The sequence below is a fragment of the Pinus tabuliformis genome, chromosome J, assembly GCF_031772625.1.
Source record: "Pinus tabuliformis cultivar Carrire ecotype Pingquan chromosome J, CPIR1, whole genome shotgun sequence".
NCBI classification, from domain to species: Eukaryota; Viridiplantae; Streptophyta; class Pinopsida; order Pinales; family Pinaceae; genus Pinus; species Pinus tabuliformis.
In genome coordinates this window covers 583,270,181-583,287,830 of record NC_142295.1, presented here as the reverse complement: position 1 = coordinate 583,287,830, position 17,650 = coordinate 583,270,181, and the positions used below count along the sequence as shown (strand labels likewise).

Sequence of the window (17,650 nt, the reverse complement as noted above, 5' to 3'; positions counted from 1 at the left end):
TGTGAAGCACGTGATTGGGAAAGGACTCATCACCAATATTTTGTGGAAGTTATTCATTATTTATACATATGTATATTTACAGATCTATATATTGTTTGGGAGTACATGTAAACTCCATTAGTTTTATGCATTTCCAAAACATAAATGGGTATGGCATCCATAGCAAGAAATCATTTCTCGCATGAAAAAAGAAATCTTGATAGGATTGATGATTTTCGTACCTTTAGTAGTAAATAACCAACCTAAATGCTACCCCTTGATGGAATATACTCAAAATTATTGTGGAAATTCTTGTTATTCTACTCCGTTAGAAAAAAAATCTTGAATGACAGTCATAGAGAAAAACATTATTGGTAGACAACTTCTTGCTATTTCAAAATTGTGTAATAATGGACAAGCACAAAGTAATTAGAGAAAGAATAACAAACTATGCAATAGCTAGTTGTTAATTCGATGAGATGCGTCAACCATATTGGCTGGCTAAAAAAAAAGGGAGCTAAGTAGGTACTTATAATTGAGATTGTTGTGCACAAGGATAATTAATTTCGATAAAATGATATCTAGCAATCTATTAAAATTGATTTACAATCGTACAATATGGAAGGCATATTTTGTACCACTATTTCCTACCAAGCAATATTGGAGAAGTTTTCCTGTCATATTGCATTGATAGTACTATGAGGTTTTTAATATGGCAACATAACAATTGTTGCATAAACTATTCTGGCATTTATTTTAATCAAATTGAGAATTGAACTTGTTTCCAAGGAATGGATTATATTCTTTTGTCTACTAGGTTGTTCTCTAATGTTTAAGGTGGGGTGTCAACATGTTGATGACCTAGGTTCAAACCCTGGTATGCATAGTGTCCTGGACATTAAGAGGTTGTGGAGCTTGAGAATATTGTAACCTTGTTTATGATTCATCTATAGGAGGTGTATGTACATGCATACTAATTGTTTTATTTGTTTTGGATATACACACTGGATTATTCATGGCCCAACAAGGTGTTGGAGTAGTGTTAGAAAGAGAAAACATGAATTCATGAAAAGAAACCACTGCAAGATAGTTAAAAAAAAGGGGGATAAAATCATCTGGCATAACTCGACTATGTGTGATGTACTTTTGAGTACCAATGAATTATTTTCTCAGTTAAGGATAGGGTTAAGGTTGTCATTAAACTTCAAATATAACATTGTAATCCATACTAGATTAACTATCATTGACAATGGTCTGCTTTATGATTGGATGGAGGTCATGTTTCCTATGTCATTGAGACCTTGTCTTATGAAAAATTCAATCTCAAAACCCAATTTAATTGGTATTGTACAATTGTATTATGCGTGATTACCTCTATGTTATCATTTTCTCTCATTGTGTTGAATTTTCTTGCAAACATATATGACCAATATTAGCTCATTAGAAGCACTTAAATCCTTTGATATGAATTTATTTAGTTGGGCTCTGGTTTCGGTCCATTATTTCTCTATTCTCCATTTTAAAAACCGAGCTTGGTTTGATTGGACCTGCCTAGATGTAGTTGTGAATAAATAATTTAAAGAAACCTTTGGCATTGACTTGATATTATGTTAATGATACTAACATTGTTTGAAACACATGTGGATAATGTGACTGATGTGGGGAGACTGCAGGAAGCAAGTGTTCGACAAGAATACGGATGCATTGGAATAAAATGCATTTCTTCATATTATTTAAATGCAATGAAATTGAAAATGAGGAATCATAGTTAAATGGCAGGAAACATTTAACCCGTAGCTACTCAAATAGTAGTATTGTTATATTGAAGTTATGATATTAACTGTTGTAAACTAGAATTTAGAAGGAGGCATCTAAAGTCTCTCACAAAATTGATTGAAACAAATGTTACATGTAGCATTTGAAGGAGATTTGCTATTAGAACTCCTTTGTATCCTATATCTGGAAAGATCTGATTCAGGAGGCAATGCAATGGGAACTTGCAATCTTAGAAACAACTACCGTAGAACAAGGAAATAAATTGTAAGATGCAAAAATGACTAGAGAATACACCGAGAATGGTGTGAATTTAAGGGGGGGAAGAATATAATACCCCTCCGTTGCTATCATGTCGAATAAATTTAGACTGAGTTATGGCAGAAAAGCTAGGTCTGGGGGTAAAAATGGGAGTAAATATTTTATTACCAAATAGCTAAAGGGAATTTAAATGCTTGGAAAATGAGATGCCTAGAGATGAAACTCTTGCCAAATGAAATCCCATTAGTGAATGGGAATCAATAATTATTTAATGATAAGAATTATAGATAAGCTTAATGGATGGGAGATAAATGTCCATTAAGTTGCTTAGCTGGAGAAAAATGCTAAGTTTGGAAAAAACATAAAAGCCTTGCAGGAGAGAAAGGCGAGCTTTTATGGGAAAATCATAGGCAGGCGGATGAAAATATCCACATAAACGAGACGTCACTAAAGGAAACCTTATCATGAACGAAGGGAATTAAATACCCATTGAAGAAATCAACAAGAGTTTGTTGGTCCTTGGGAAAGTATTCTTAGCTCGAGATGAATTGTTGAAAGTCAGCTCTAGGTTGGGTGGAGGTGTTTTGTCTTCCAAGTGATACCCTATCAACTATTCAGTTGAATGGTTGGGTGGAGGTGTTATGTTTTCCAAGTGACACCCTATCAGCTATTCGATTGAATGAGAGAATGGAGGAACCATTACTGGCATATATGAGCCCTATGCACAGAGCCTCAATGTCTGGCCATGGAGAAAATTTTCTCTTCAGCTTGCTAAAAGACGAACAGGTGACGATGCTCATGTCCCTTCCAAGCCCCTCTGCGCTAAGGAGTGCAGGGATCTGGAAAGAGAGGCTTGTATTCTACAATATTCTGTCTTTGGACAGCGGGGAGTCGAATTCATTGAAGGATGTGGGTCTAAAATTTGAAATGGATTCAATGAAGAAGTCTCAAAGGTATTCTGCGATAATAAGCCCACAGGACAAGTGAGTTCCGTGACACGAAACAATTCATTCATCTTAAATGTAGCTATTGACGATAGTAATAAATATTTAAAATCAATTTATTGATTACATGATTCACATTTAAAAAGGGTGGAGGAAGAATTTGCACAGTTCGAGAACTGCACCTGCCATGTTGACAACAGACAACGTGAGAGAAGGACTTAAGAGGCTGGAGTTAGAATCAGTTTCTTCTATCTTGATGCAGCCTATTTTGGGGCTGTTGATATATCTTTCATTCCGAATAGGCATTTCTTGGGTCATTAGGGTGTTGAGATTTTCTGTTTTGGAGCAAAATAGGAAAAATCTCAGCTGATGACAACAATAGAAATTCAGTTCATAGATTAGCTCCAGGTTGTTGGGAGGGAGTTAATGCCTCCTATATTTGATGTGAGTGAGTTAAAGAGGCTGTTAGATTCTCTATGCTATATAACAGGCAACCATTCGGATGGTTTGCCAAGAGAGTGAGAGGTTTTAGTGAGGATTTCTTGATCTAATCTCCAATTTGATTAATAAATTCCTGATGCCTATGTTTGGTGGACGTAGCCCAGATTGGTTGGGTGAACCACGTTAAAAACTGTGTTTATGTGCTTGATATTTTGCTGTGTATTTATTTTGTTGCTGTGCCTCTGGATTCCAACAATTGGTATCAGAGCATGTTGGAGGTGCTGCCTGGAGAAGTTGACTGGAGGCACTGCGTGCGTGACTACTGATGCTGGCAGACTGTGCCTGGTGCGTGTTACCTGTTGAGAGTGATTGCTGTGCGTGGAGCTGTTGGTGCGTGGAGAATTGAATGCTGGTGCGTACTCAGGCAGCGTGGGTTAATGAATTCAATGCTGGTGCGTTCTCCAGGTATTTTGTTTTGGTTTTAAACAAACACACCTGCGCGTTGAATATGGGAAGCAATCCTTGCATTTTTTAAACGTTTCACATTATAATGCAACCAACTTTAAGATCCGGTGGCCCACGAATCCACACAGAACCGTAATTGTTTTTTTTTTTTTAAACTGCAACATGAAATTGTAATCTGGTTATGTGTGGGTTATGTTTTCGGAATCGTTGTGCTGTGAGAGCACTCCGTGGATGGGGAGAACTTGTTCAGGCCTCATATGGATTGTGTTGTGCGTAGATATGGGTTGTTTAAAACAACGTGCATATGGATTGTGCTGTGCGTAGATATGGGTTTTAAAACAGCGTGCATTTAAAACAGCATGTATATGTCTTTAATAAACAACGTGAATATATAACCGGACAGCATGGATTTGTAACCTGCGTGGGTATATTTTGCAAACAGCGTAGATATATATATATATATATATATATATATATATATATATATATATATTTGCAACAACGGTGATATGTTTAAAAAAAAAAAAAAATTGTGTTGTTGTTTAAATATATGCGCTGTGTAAATATGGGAATTTTATCAATAACAGTCCAAGTTCAGTTCGGCGAAACTATTTGCCTGAAACTTTTGAGAGAGTAAATTATTTTTCCTGAAAGGGATGTATTACTCTTGAGTTTGATACTCAGTAATTTTGCACAGCAATAAGGCAGTTTTTTTTATTGTGTAAAAACAAAGGCATAGGCAGTTGTTTTTTAATTGCTGGTTAGTTTTGGAGATTATTGTGTTTTTTGATACAAATGGCGAAAACTCAAAGTGCCCGGTTTGAAATTGAGAAATTTAATGGCAAGAATAATTTTGAGATCTGGAAGGTGAAGATGCACGATCTGCTGGTTCAACAAGGTGTGGCGAAAGCACTGTTGGGGAAAAACAAAAGGCCTCCTTCCATGACGGAGGATGAATGGGATGAGATGGACGATAGAGCTCTGAGCGCAATTCGGTTATGTCTGGCGGACGATGTTTTGTTCAACATTGTGTCAGAGAAAACCGCCGCAGGCCTGTGGTCGAAGCTTGAGAAGCTCTACATGACGAAATCTTTGACAAATCGAATTCTCCTGAAACAGCAGCTTTATGGTTTGCGAATGAAAGAAGGTACCTCAATTGCTGATCACCTGAATGTTTTTAATACCTTACTGGTGCAATTAGACAGTCTAGATGTGAAATTTGATTCAGAGGATAAGGCAATAACTCTATTATGTTCTTTGTCTGAATCCTGGGATCACTTTGTTACTTCCATAAGTTTTAGTACATCAGAAATCCTTGAGTTTGACGATGTTGTTGGAGCCTTGTTGGCTGAGGAGACGAGGAAGAGGTCGAATGCAGACACCTCTACATCAGAGGTAATGATGGCCAGAGGTCGCTCAAGAGAGAGACACTCCGGGGGAAAGCATAGCGACTCTCGCTCAAAGTCCAAAGGAAAGAAGCCAAAGGTGAAGTGCTGGCATTGTGGCAAGGTTGGACATCTGAAAAAGGATTGCTGGAAGCGAAAGCAGGCTGCTAAAGAAGGCTCTTCGACAGAAAAGAAGGAAGCCAACACCACAGATACAGGTTCAGTATCTGGTTCAGGTATGAGTGATGAGGTATTGTCTGTTAATGTTTCAAAACATGATCAACATTGGTTGTTAGATTCCGGGGCATCTAACCACATGTGTATACATAGAGATTGGTTTAAAACATATAGATCAGTTGATGATGGAGTCGTGTACATGGGTAATGATGTCACGTGCAGTATTGTTGGAATAGGAAGTATACAACTGGAAATGTTTGATGGCACAACCAAATTGTTAACTGATGTGAGACATGTACCAGATCTAAGACGGAATTATACCCAGACCTGGAGGAGAGAATACACAGCGACACAGTTATGTGGGGAAATGCGTTAAAATCTTTCTTTTATAGTTGAATGTGTAGGATTCTAGAAAACCTTACCATAGTATAATTGACTTGGTGACCTGGAACTGGCAGAAACCTTGGGGACTATGTGTACTGGGTGGGGCAGAAAGCAGAGGGAAAACCATGATTTTTCTTTTTAATTTAAGCGTGTACTTGTTCTAGGTTAGGAAGGAGTCCAAGAATATGGTTGTGTGATATTAAATGGTTTGAAAACATCCTATTTGTTCTTCACATAATCAATGTTCGGAGTCGGCTTTTGGAGTTGGGGACTGGTGTAAAACAATGTGGGCATCCACTAGTGAAATGACATGCCGTAATGTTGCAATCAATGAACGAGAATTTCCTGCAAGTGATGTGAGGTTCAAAAAGTTAAGAAACATTGCCCCTTCGACGTTTGAATAAATATATGTCTCATTAAAAGACTAGACGAGTTGAGAGAATTGGGTGATAGATGGCACACGTAAACTGGGAAATAAATAGGTCAGTAAAAGAGGACATGAGATTCTCCATAATTGCAAAGAACAGTAGTAAAGGAAGAATATTACTAGTCCTTAGTTTTAACATTAAATTTCCATTACAACAACTACAAAAAATTGATATAATTAAGAAGAAGAAAAAAAATATGAAAACATAAGAAGGGTCTTGAACTGGAGATGTGACATATCTTAACTCCATTGTAGAGTGTTTCACAAGTCGAAGCCGAAAATTTCCTCATAAGACCACATCTTCACTAATGATTCCCAACTTAACATGGACTCAAATTTGGACTTTTACATTTATTTTAAAAAATTGTAAACTTCACTCAAATTGACAAAATTGAACTATTCATAACTTGAACTTGACTCAACTAAAAAAATTATTGTTTAACCCCTGGTAAAACATTACTTATCACTCCAAATTTACAAAAAAAATTACACCTTATCACTCCAAAATATATCTTCTTCTCATACACAATGCACAAATAAAAAAATATTTTCTTATTACTCCAATACAAAATACAACCTCATTATTACAAATCTTTTAAATATAAACTTTCAAGACAACTCTTATCGCTCCATAAAAACTCATTAACATATTAGGTCTCAAAAGATAAATGAAATCCACTTATTACTCCAAAAAGCACAAATATGTCTTTCCCATGACCCATAAAGATTTTTAAATATTCCACTCATTCTCCATCGTAACTATACCAATTCAAGCTTTCACACAAGTAACATTTAACTTTTCGAATCTACTTTAGTCAACTCACGTTCCCATTTTGACTTTAAAAAGGTGATAAAGAGTTTATACATTTTTCTTTTCGGAATATCCCTATTCGATTCATTCTTAATTCGAGCTCAAATTAACTCGTTCGAAGATTAGAATAGGTGGAGGATCAGATGATGTTTGATGACACACATCGGCTCAAATGAAAATATGTTGAAGGCATACATCAGATCCGATCAAAAGTATGGTGAAAAAGGCGCTAGCAACTAGGTATCGAACCTCTGTTGTCCTGTGAGTAATTTCTTTACAAGTACGTATGAGAGATTTCAGAAATGCCATTAATTTCTGGAGCATACATACCGTGCTTACGACTCCATAAGGCCAAGAACCAACAAATGCAGAACCACGTTGTTTTAGGTTGTACAACCTCAAGCTCAACACTACGCTCCATGGCTGTTTTTATAAATCAATGGCCTAGCGTTGCCCCACGGTTCATTGGAGATATCAATCACAGGTCTCAAGACGTTTTTGATGCAGATCTCCAAAACAAGTTTCAACCCAGGTCCACATAGAATAAATTACAGCGGCTACATCATGATTGTATACAAAAGAAATATGCAAAGGTCAATGCAGCACATCTCATTGTGAAACACATACAAACCCACAACTACAACGAATCCAAACATAGAGATTTCAACGCACCCAAAGACAGAGATTTCAACGCAGAGTTTGCAGAGCTTCCAACGCAGAGATCCATAGGGAACTTATGTTTCTTTTCACACCAAACAAGAATACATTATTGGAAAATCGATACAAATATCGTTGCAATAAAATAAATCCATCGATGTGTCATCCACCGGTGATTTCTGGAGAGTTCAGTGTTGAGATGAAAGTAGAACTCACTTAATAGAGTAACAGTTCAAACGGAAACCTAGTTTAGGATTTTGTTCATGTTTTCTAGGAATCTATTCAATTTCTCTAAATGTGTGTTTGTTATATATATTCCTCATGTAATGAATGGAAGGTAGAGTGTGTTCTACAGAGGCAGTCTTACAGGTGGTGTTTCACACTTGTAAGTTGCTCAGTTGATTCAGGTGGTGTTCCACACTTGTAAGTTGCTCAGTTGATTTAATAAAGTTTGATTCATATTTTGACATGGTATAAGAGCTATAGGGCTTGATTCATATTTTGACATGGTATAAGAGCTACAGGGCTGAGGACGCTTACATCGTGAGTGGAGAGAGAGACCAACGTGTTTGAGGCGAGATCAATGCGAATTTTGGCGAGAAAATTATGCCGATTTCACATCTGCCCTTACATGATTTTTTATCTTAAGAATGGCGCGAGTACTCATTGGAAAATTGCGTCGACCTTGAAAGGTGAAAAGGCTGCGTGGTTTTTGTGGTGGGTTGTCGTGGATACGTTTGGAGCTACAGTGTTTTATGAATTCGTTTGATGTCGTTGAGGTGATCGTTGGCCGTGGATGAGGCATGCATTCTGTGGAGCGTGTGAGTTGAATCAAGGTTGCATGCCGTTGCGATTGAGAGGAGCCACTGCAGATCGATTGTGCCACTATGCCGATCAACTTGGGATCCGTGTAGATAAGGAGAGCCGACAGTGAAGTCTGCATGAGGTGAATCACCTCGTTTATTGCTGCGTGAGGTGAATCCATCTGCGTGGAGGAGGCCGCAGGAGGCGTGCAGGAGGTCGCCATCTTCTATGCAGGCGGCCGCCATCTTCTGTGAGATACCTTACACGCTCGGACTACTGTTGTGGAGGCCGAGGATTACTCTAGTGGAGAAGCCAAATCTAGGTTCCATCCCATACGATTGGGACTGCAGATCACGCGGCCTGGAGGAGGCCGAGTTGTTGGTTGGGATGGTGGTATCTTAGAGATCATGCGGAGAAGGCATAGATTGAGACTGCAGGTCACGCAGCGTGGAGGAGGCCAAGCTGTCGATTGGGACGATGGTATCTCAGAAATCTGTTGTTGTAGATTTGTTGCTCAGTGTGAGAGCTTCTTCCATCAGCGTGAGAGCTCCTTCCATCTGCGTGAGAGATTGAGGCTGAGCAGAGATCGGAGGCGGTTCATAAGGCCATCGTTGAATTCAAATCGAGGCGCTGGCGATGGTGGTCATCCGGAGGTCACTGTGATAATTTTTTTATGTTTGATAAGTCACGGTGAAAGGAGATTCAATTTTTCTTTTATTGAGTGTTTTTTTTTTTAAATTAAAGAGTTTAATTTAATTCTTTAATTGAAAAGAAAAGGAGGGGCTTTGTATTATTTTGAGGGGCGATTTTTTTTTTTTTTTAAGGAAGGAATTGAAGTAACCTTTTTTTTTGGAAAAAAAACGGGCGATTGAAAAAAAAAGTAGGCATTTGAGACAGTTTTTTAAGAAGATCTGGGCTTGTTTTTTTTAATTGTTGGGGTTGAAGGTTTTTTATTCATTCAACATGAATAATAAATTAGCATAAGCTTACCTCAATGAAAACAACAAGCTAGATGGATCCAATTACTTCGGTTGGAAATTCAAGCTGGAAAACTTGCTTGAGGGACACAATGCATGGATAATTGTGAACAATGATGAAGTGAAGCTAAACCTCATTGTAGGAGGAACAACAGCAACAACCCAAGACTGGGACAAGCGAGAGGCTAAGGCGAGAATGCTCCTGAAATCGTCAGTCAAAGCTTACATTATTCCCCATATCCATGATTGCAAGACTGCACCAGAGATCTGGAAGATGCTCAAGGATCTCTATGAGGTCAAGAAAACCAATTGATTGTTGTTTTTGAAGAGCAATATTCTCTCCATCAAGATGGAGGAGAATGAGATAGTTGTGGCAGTCATTTCGCAGATCAAGGAGCTCAAGAACAAGCTGGGTGACATTAGTGAAGATGTGTTAGATATAGATTTGGTCACGATTACCATGAATGGATGATTGACGAGTATTAGATATTCATCACTGGCTTGAATGCAAGAGAAAAGGGCCCTGTGTTTTAAGAATTGGTAGGGATCCTCATGCCGGAGGAGGAAAGGCGACTGACTCATAAACCCTAAAATTCAGATCTGGCCTTAATGGCGAAGAAGAATCCCTTTAGAGGAAAGCCAAATTCAGCATAGAAGAGCATTGCAGCCCCACAAAGAAAAATGTCCCCACCTCAAGGTACGTCCTTAAATATAAATGACTCTGCGACCAAATTCTTTTATTGTGGTAGAACTGGCCATATAGCCAGATATTGCATGAAGAAGAAGTTTGATGAAGGTCGGAAGAGACATAAGCATCATACATGTCATTTTGCTAATGAGGAATAGAGTCAGAACATCAGACTGTTCATATCTGAATTTGCGCTTTCGTCTAAGGAGGATGAAGTAGATACTTGGTTTGTGGACACAGGTGCATCCATCCACATGACAACGAACAGACAGTGGTTTGAAGACTTCAAAGAGACCAGCGGTGGAGCAAACTTCTATCTTGGCGATGAGGGTACCAAATCAAAGGTTGTGGTAATATTCCTGTTGTTTTGCCTGATGGAAATATTAGACATATCCATAATGTAATGTATGTACCTGGGATCAAAAATAATCTAATCTCTATTTCTACTATAACTGATCAGAATCTCAAGGTAGAGTTTTATAAATCATATTGTGTTATTAAAGATTTGTTGGACAGTATGAAGCCTATTACATCAAGTATTCATGTGGGAGGATTATACAAGCTAAATGCCAAAAGCACACCATGTCAGGCATTGGCATCATCTCCCATGACTACAGCGGACTTATGGGACCAGAGATTCGGCCATGTTAACTTCAATGATCTCCTGCTATTACAGAAAAGAGGTATGGTCAAAGGTCTTCCTATTTTAAAACCTGTTCATATTGACTATGATGCATGTGCATTGGGAAAGTTGCACAGAGATGAATTTCCTGTGAATGCTAATAGAAGGAAGAGAGATATACTCGAGCTGGTACACAGATTTATGCGGGCCTATGCAGACAAAATCGTTAGGCAGTTCATACTATTTTTTATTGTTTATTGATGATTGTACTAGATTTACTTGGGTGTATTTCCTCAGGAAGAAGAGCAACACTTTTTAATACTTCAAGGAGTTCAGAAGCATGGTTGAAAAGCAAACAGGTAAAAGCATCAGGATTCTGCGCTCAGATAAAGGAGGAGAGTACAAGAAAGTTTGTGTCCTCAAATACTGCAAAGATAATGGGATACAACAGTAGTTTACAGTACCTCACACTCCTCAACAAAACGGAGTTGCGGAGAGGAAAAACAAAACCCTTGTGGAGTGTGCTTGCAATATGTTAAAAGGTAAGAATATTTCTAACGGATTTTGGGATGAAGCAATTAACACTGCAGTATATCTAAAGAATAGGGGTCCAACAAGAAGTTTAGATTTCAAAACTCCTTTTGAAGCTTTATTTGGTTATAAGCCTGCTGTTAAGCATTTGAGAGTTTTTAGCAGTAAAACCTTTGCCCATGTTCCAAAGGAAGATAGAAAGAAACTGGATTCAAAGGCCATCAAATGTTTTTTTGTTGGGTATTATACAAAATTTAAGGCTTATAAACTGTTCAATCCCTCTACTCATAAAGTTTTTGCGAGTAGAGATGTAGTGTTTCATGAGCAAGTTAATGATGGAAGCCACGAGAGTGCTAATGAAGATTAGCGCGTGCCCTTGTTGGTGGAAGAAGGAAGCAATGAATCAGGTGACAACAATGAGCAGATGCAACAACAGCAGCAGCAGGAAGGGAAATAAGATGATGTAGCTGTCAAGTCAAGTCCAGAAAATGATGATCAGACAAGGTTTGAAGCTACCCCACCATTCAGGAGATCAGGTAGGAAAGCTCAGTTTCCAGCAAGATATAGGGAAAATGCTTTTATAACTAGTATGATGAATGTTGTTGAACCCTCTAGTTATAAAGAAGCTAGTCAATATAGTGAATGGAGGGCTGTTATGGAAGAGGAATATGAATTAATTCTCAAAAACAAAACTTGGGATTTAGTTAAACTACCTAAAGGCAAACAATCCACAGGATGCAAATGGTTGTATAAGCCTAAATTTAAAGCAGATGGGAGCATAGATAAGTATAAAGCTAGGTTGGTTGCAAAGGGGTATTCACAGCAAGAAGGCATAGATTATGATGAAACATTAAGACAATCAGAATGATAATTGCTTTAGCTATTAAACACCTTTGGATGATTCACTAGCTAGATGTTAAATCTGCATGTTTAAATGGGAACTTAAAATAAGAAGCCTACTTAGTGCAACCTGAGGGGTTTGTCAAACATGGGGAAGAACATTTAGTTTGTAGGTTGAAGAAATCGTTGTATGGACTAAAACAGGCACCCAGGTCATGGTATGACAAAATTGATTCATTTTTCCTGCAGCATGGTTATAAAAGGAGGAAAAATGACCCTAATCTTTATATTGTGTTTGATAAAGAGGGAAGGATTATTTTGATTTCTTTATATGTAGATGATTTAATCATTATAGGGAATGATGATAATCTCATTAAAGAAATCAAGGAGTAGATGTCACAAGTCTTTGAGATGAAATACCTTGGAGAGCTACATTACTGTTTGGGTTTGAAAGTTTGGAGGGATTCTAGACAAACTTTTCTATCAAAAAGTAAGTATGTCAGAAGCTTACTGGAAAAGTTCAGAAGGGATCAGTGCAAAGCTATGACAGTACCTTTACATCAGAATTTAAAACTTCAGAATGATGATGGATCTAAGGAGGAAAATGCGACTTTTATAGACAACTGGTTGGGAGCCTAATCTACTTGACTACAGTTAGGCCTGATTTGGCTTATGCAGTTAGTGCATTGAGCCAATTTATGTCAAAGCCTCTTGAGAGCCATTGGGTTGCAGCAAAAGGTGTTTTGAGGTATCTCCAAGGAACCTTAGATTTTGGTATTGTTTATACTGATTCGTGTGATGTTAGATTGACAGGTTTTTCAAACTCTGATCGGGCTGGAAATGTAGATGACAGATGATCCATAACAGGCTATGCATTTAGCATTGGATCCGGGGTCATTACATGGAGCAGCAAAAAGCAGAACATAGTATCCTTGTCTTCTGCGGAAGCTGAATATCAAGTTATGTGTGCAGCAACATGTTAAGCAGTTTGGTTGAGGAGACTTCTCCCTGATGTTGGAGAAGAATAGAAGGTTGCAACAGTGATCAAATGTGACAACCAGAGCTCCATCAAACTTGCAAATAATCCAGTATTTCATAAGAACACAAAACATATCGATACACAGTTTCATTTTGTCAGGGAGAAAGTTCAGTCAAAAGAAATCCATATTGAGTATTGTAACAGTTGTGACAACGCTGCTCATATTTGTACCAAACCTGTTGGTAGAATCAAATTTGAGTTGTTTAGGGAAGTGTTAGGCATATTTATGAATCCATTTCTCCATTAAGGGGGAGTGTTGGGATTAATGTAGAACTGGCTTAATAGAGTAATAGTTCAAACTGAAACCTAGTTTAGGATTATGTTCTTGTTTTGTAGGAGTCTGTTCAACTTCCCTAAATGTGTGTTTGTTATATATATTCCTCATGTAATGAATGGAAGGTAGAGCGTGTTCTACAGAGGCAGTCTTACAGGTGGTGTTCCACACCTGTAAGCTGCTCAGTTGATTTAATAAAGTTTGGCTCATATTTTTACATTCACAAGAGGATCCATGCCTTAGCTTCGCCTCATATGCACATTTCATTTTAAAATCTTAACTCCATTGTAGAGTGTTTCACAAGTTGAAGACAAAAATCGGGAATTCGAAAATTCACTAGTTCGGTTCGATTCGATAATTAATACGTGAAATTAGATTCGATATGGTTGAAATATTTTGACAGTGGCATGGAAAGACACCTTTCCGATCCATTCAACAAATCCAATTATATAGGAACAGGTTGATGCTTTCAAATGGTAACAAAATTGATAGTGTAATTGGTATTAACAATGATGAAGAAAACTAGATAACAGGAGCGAAAACAGTTTGTAGCATGCTGCAATCCCATCGCCAGACACATCGTAATCGTCCACTCTGCAAAAATCATTTTATTTTATTGAAGATTCTTTTGGCAATGTCCTTTCCTTATTGTTATTGGCTTTTAGATTTTTCATTTTTAAAAGTTTGTTGAGTTTTCATGAGAAGCATGCATAGTTAATCTATATAAGCCTATGGAATGTATATTTTTACTTTTTTAATTTAATTTTCATCGTAATGTTAAAATAAGTTTACCAATATATGAATATACCTTTATCTTTATCTCATCGTTGAGATAACTTATTATCGATAATAAAAAAATAAAAAATCAAATATTTTATATTAAAAAAAATCCCCTTAATTTGAGAGAATCTCATTTGTTAATCTCAGAGAATCATTGGTGTGGAAAAAATAGATAGATTTGAGGAAGAGGAAGAGGTTATTAATCTACTTTAAAAAAGATACAACTTTGTGTCTTTGCTTTGGTTTAGGTAGATTTATACACTTGCACAACCACATTTAAGAGAGATAGAAGTTTACCGAGGGGTAATGAGCTTAAAAGAGAGCTAAACTTTCTAATATTTTGAAAAAAGAACATTTTTTCTAGTAGCTATAAAATGTATACTCCCGAATTTTTTCTGTATTGAGTTTTAGACAGTGAAATTTTTCTCTATATCAAATTGAATTTGAATTCGAACTCGAACTCGAACTTGGTAACTTTGATATGAATACTAGTGCTACAAAGAAATCGAACCAGTGACCCAAAAACCAATCATATCGCTATGAAAGTGTGAATCACAGTTTAATTCTCAACTGCAAACAACTTTTTCAATTATATGTATATTGTCACTCCTCTTTGCAATTGTTTTCAAAATAAAGTGCGAAGTGTACATATCCTTATAAAACCACATGACTTTGCATATATAAATTTTATTTTAAACTCCTTGTTACACCTCCCATCATAAAATTGTCTTTGCTTCTCAGTGAAACACAGTCTCTAGTCTGCTTTTGGTTATTGTATTGAAAATTGCAGATTCATTGTAACTTTAAAATTAATAAAATAATAATTTCAATCCATTGTAATTTTCACTATAAAACTAGTTGAGGCTCTATAATGTTTTGCATTTGTATATTCTTCAACATAAACGTATTCACCAAAAACAGTAAGACTTGGAAATGTCTTTGGCTTGCATATAAACCATTAAATATATCCAACTGATGTGTTAGGTAGGCATGCGTAACTTTCCCTTCATCAACTTTACTCCACACGATAAATAAATTAATTTATGATTGCTAGCAAGGCACCACTCTCTCCCTCAACCTACCCTACTTACATTTCCATACTCCCTTCCATCATACGGAGTAGTCTATAATGCAACTTTTTGGAGATTCCGGTCATCAAAAAAGTGCATTATTCCGGCCATCCACCTCTCCGCTACTCTGTCACCTTTGTTTCTGTCATGGCACCAGAACACTCCTCCGTTACCTCCATCTTTGTCCCCAGATGCCAGCTCCAAGAATTAACTTCACCTGGTCACCGCACCAACTCCCAACATTAACTTCACCCTATCATGGTGCCAACTCCACTAATACATCAACCACGCCAACTCCATTTGAATTTTCCTCCGCGGCACTGCATCCCCTTCAACTTTGGCCGCAATTGCTTCATTTCCATCTTATCTATTATAACCACTTGGAACCAAGAATGATCCCATGAATTCCTTCCTCATTAGAAACAGACTCTTCTTTGTTGCAACAGATTCAATTGAATTTACCAGCCTGGGTTCTACATAGTGGGCATACAGGATGTTGTATTTATTCAACGCCTCGTCCATGTATAGCCCAAGTCCCTCATGATCTGAATCTTTGGATTCTGAAAAATTTGTAAATGGTTAGAGTCGTATTCATCAAAATCCGTTTATTTTACTTTCAACGCATATTCACCAATGATTCTCAACTTGACTTGGACTCAAATTTAGACTTTTTCATTTATTTTAACAAAATGTGGACTTCACTCAACTTGACAATACATGATAAACTAATTTTTTTTTGCAATCAATCACAAAATTGGATTAGTGGACTAAGATATAGTGTTCTCATTTAAATTTTAAATGTTGCCCTCCACTATAGAGTTTTCCATTGCAAACATAAATATGGCTCCCCTTTGAAATTTCCAATTGACAATCTTAATAATAGAGTTATGGTTTAACCACTTATGTTTAAAGCAGAGGATAACCAGAGCTTTGATACTAAGAAATTAATCTTAGAGAAATGATCATAGTACAATAGTGAAAAGAGAAAAATAATATCATAGATAAGAAATTTTGGTGGAAAAGGCTTTTAAGCCTAATTATATATTCACCAAAAATAATGATACATCATTCTCTCACACATGAGGCCTCGTATTGTAGAATTAAGGTTCTCATAACAAATTACTAATTTGGCTAATTGGTTGAACCTTATCCTTAATTTTCTCCACAATATCTACATGAATACCTCTATACATATCTTAGCTGATTTTGTGTGACCTTCATCCCTAACTTCTCTCATTATTCTCATCTTTGGTCATACATAGACTTCTAGAGTAAGTCTACTTTCATTATTAGTAATTTCATTATTTTGTGAATAATTGTTATTTAATTTGGACTTATTGATTGTTTATGTGAGTATGAGGCTAACATTCCCCCCATCATAACTCCATAGCAAGAACCTAGTACTTCTCCAAGTCTTCATGTTGAAACCCCTGAGTTGATGCTCAATCAAGAACTGCCTGAAAAACCACCAAAATTGGATGCTCAAAAATCCAATATGAAGAGAGCGAACCAAGAAATGTGAAACAACTACAAGTATAATACATCCCTGAAAATGCTTGACAACTCAATCTAATGCCAAGGTGCAATGAAAAAGGATCCATCTATCCTTTTTTAGGCCTAATGGCCATCCAAGTGAACAAAAGGAATGTACACAAATGTACTCTCAATCAACATCCTAATCTCTTTCCCATTGACGAATTGTGTTTTTGTCGAAACTTTCAACGTGACAACTATCATCATCAATTCAATTTCAATTTCTTCATCGATTCTGAACTCCCCCCCTTAAGATGTAGGAGAGTTTCACCATTGCACTCCCCCTTTCAGGTGCATGAGAGTGCCATCTTCATTTCATTGTTGGTGGCAATATTTGTCTTCATGTGAGATGGGAATCTTCGATAAAATATAAATATCGTTTGACTGTTTACAACCACTCCCAAGGATCAATCCATTCATAATTAATCTTCAATCTGGATGGTTTATTTTTTTTGGAACAATTCTCCGATGAATGATTTTTTTGCCACATTGGTGACAAGGATGGAGATCAAAACAATGATCCTCCATATGGCTGGTTCTTTGACAACGCTGACATTTTGGCTTTTCTTCAACTTTCTTATTGATTTTTGATGTTTCTTGATCAAGAAATCCTCCACTGGTGAACTTGATTGTATTTGAATAATTAGGAATATGCAAGTTGTTGTCATCGTTGTCATATCCTAAACCATATTGGTTTTTGTTGCACTAAATTTCTTCACATAGTTTGATGATTGGCTTTGAAAAAGAAGGTTCAAATTGATCATGTACAACTTTACACTTGAAATTGT

At 36.9% G+C, this 17,650-nt stretch overlaps 1 pseudogene; it reads left to right on the top strand.

Moving 5' to 3' along the window:
* The first annotated feature begins 2,700 nt into the window (after nucleotides 1-2,700).
* LOC149228334 (two-pore potassium channel 3-like) overlaps nucleotides 2,701-17,650 on the top strand; it is a 42,092-nt pseudogene continuing 27,142 nt past the window's right edge.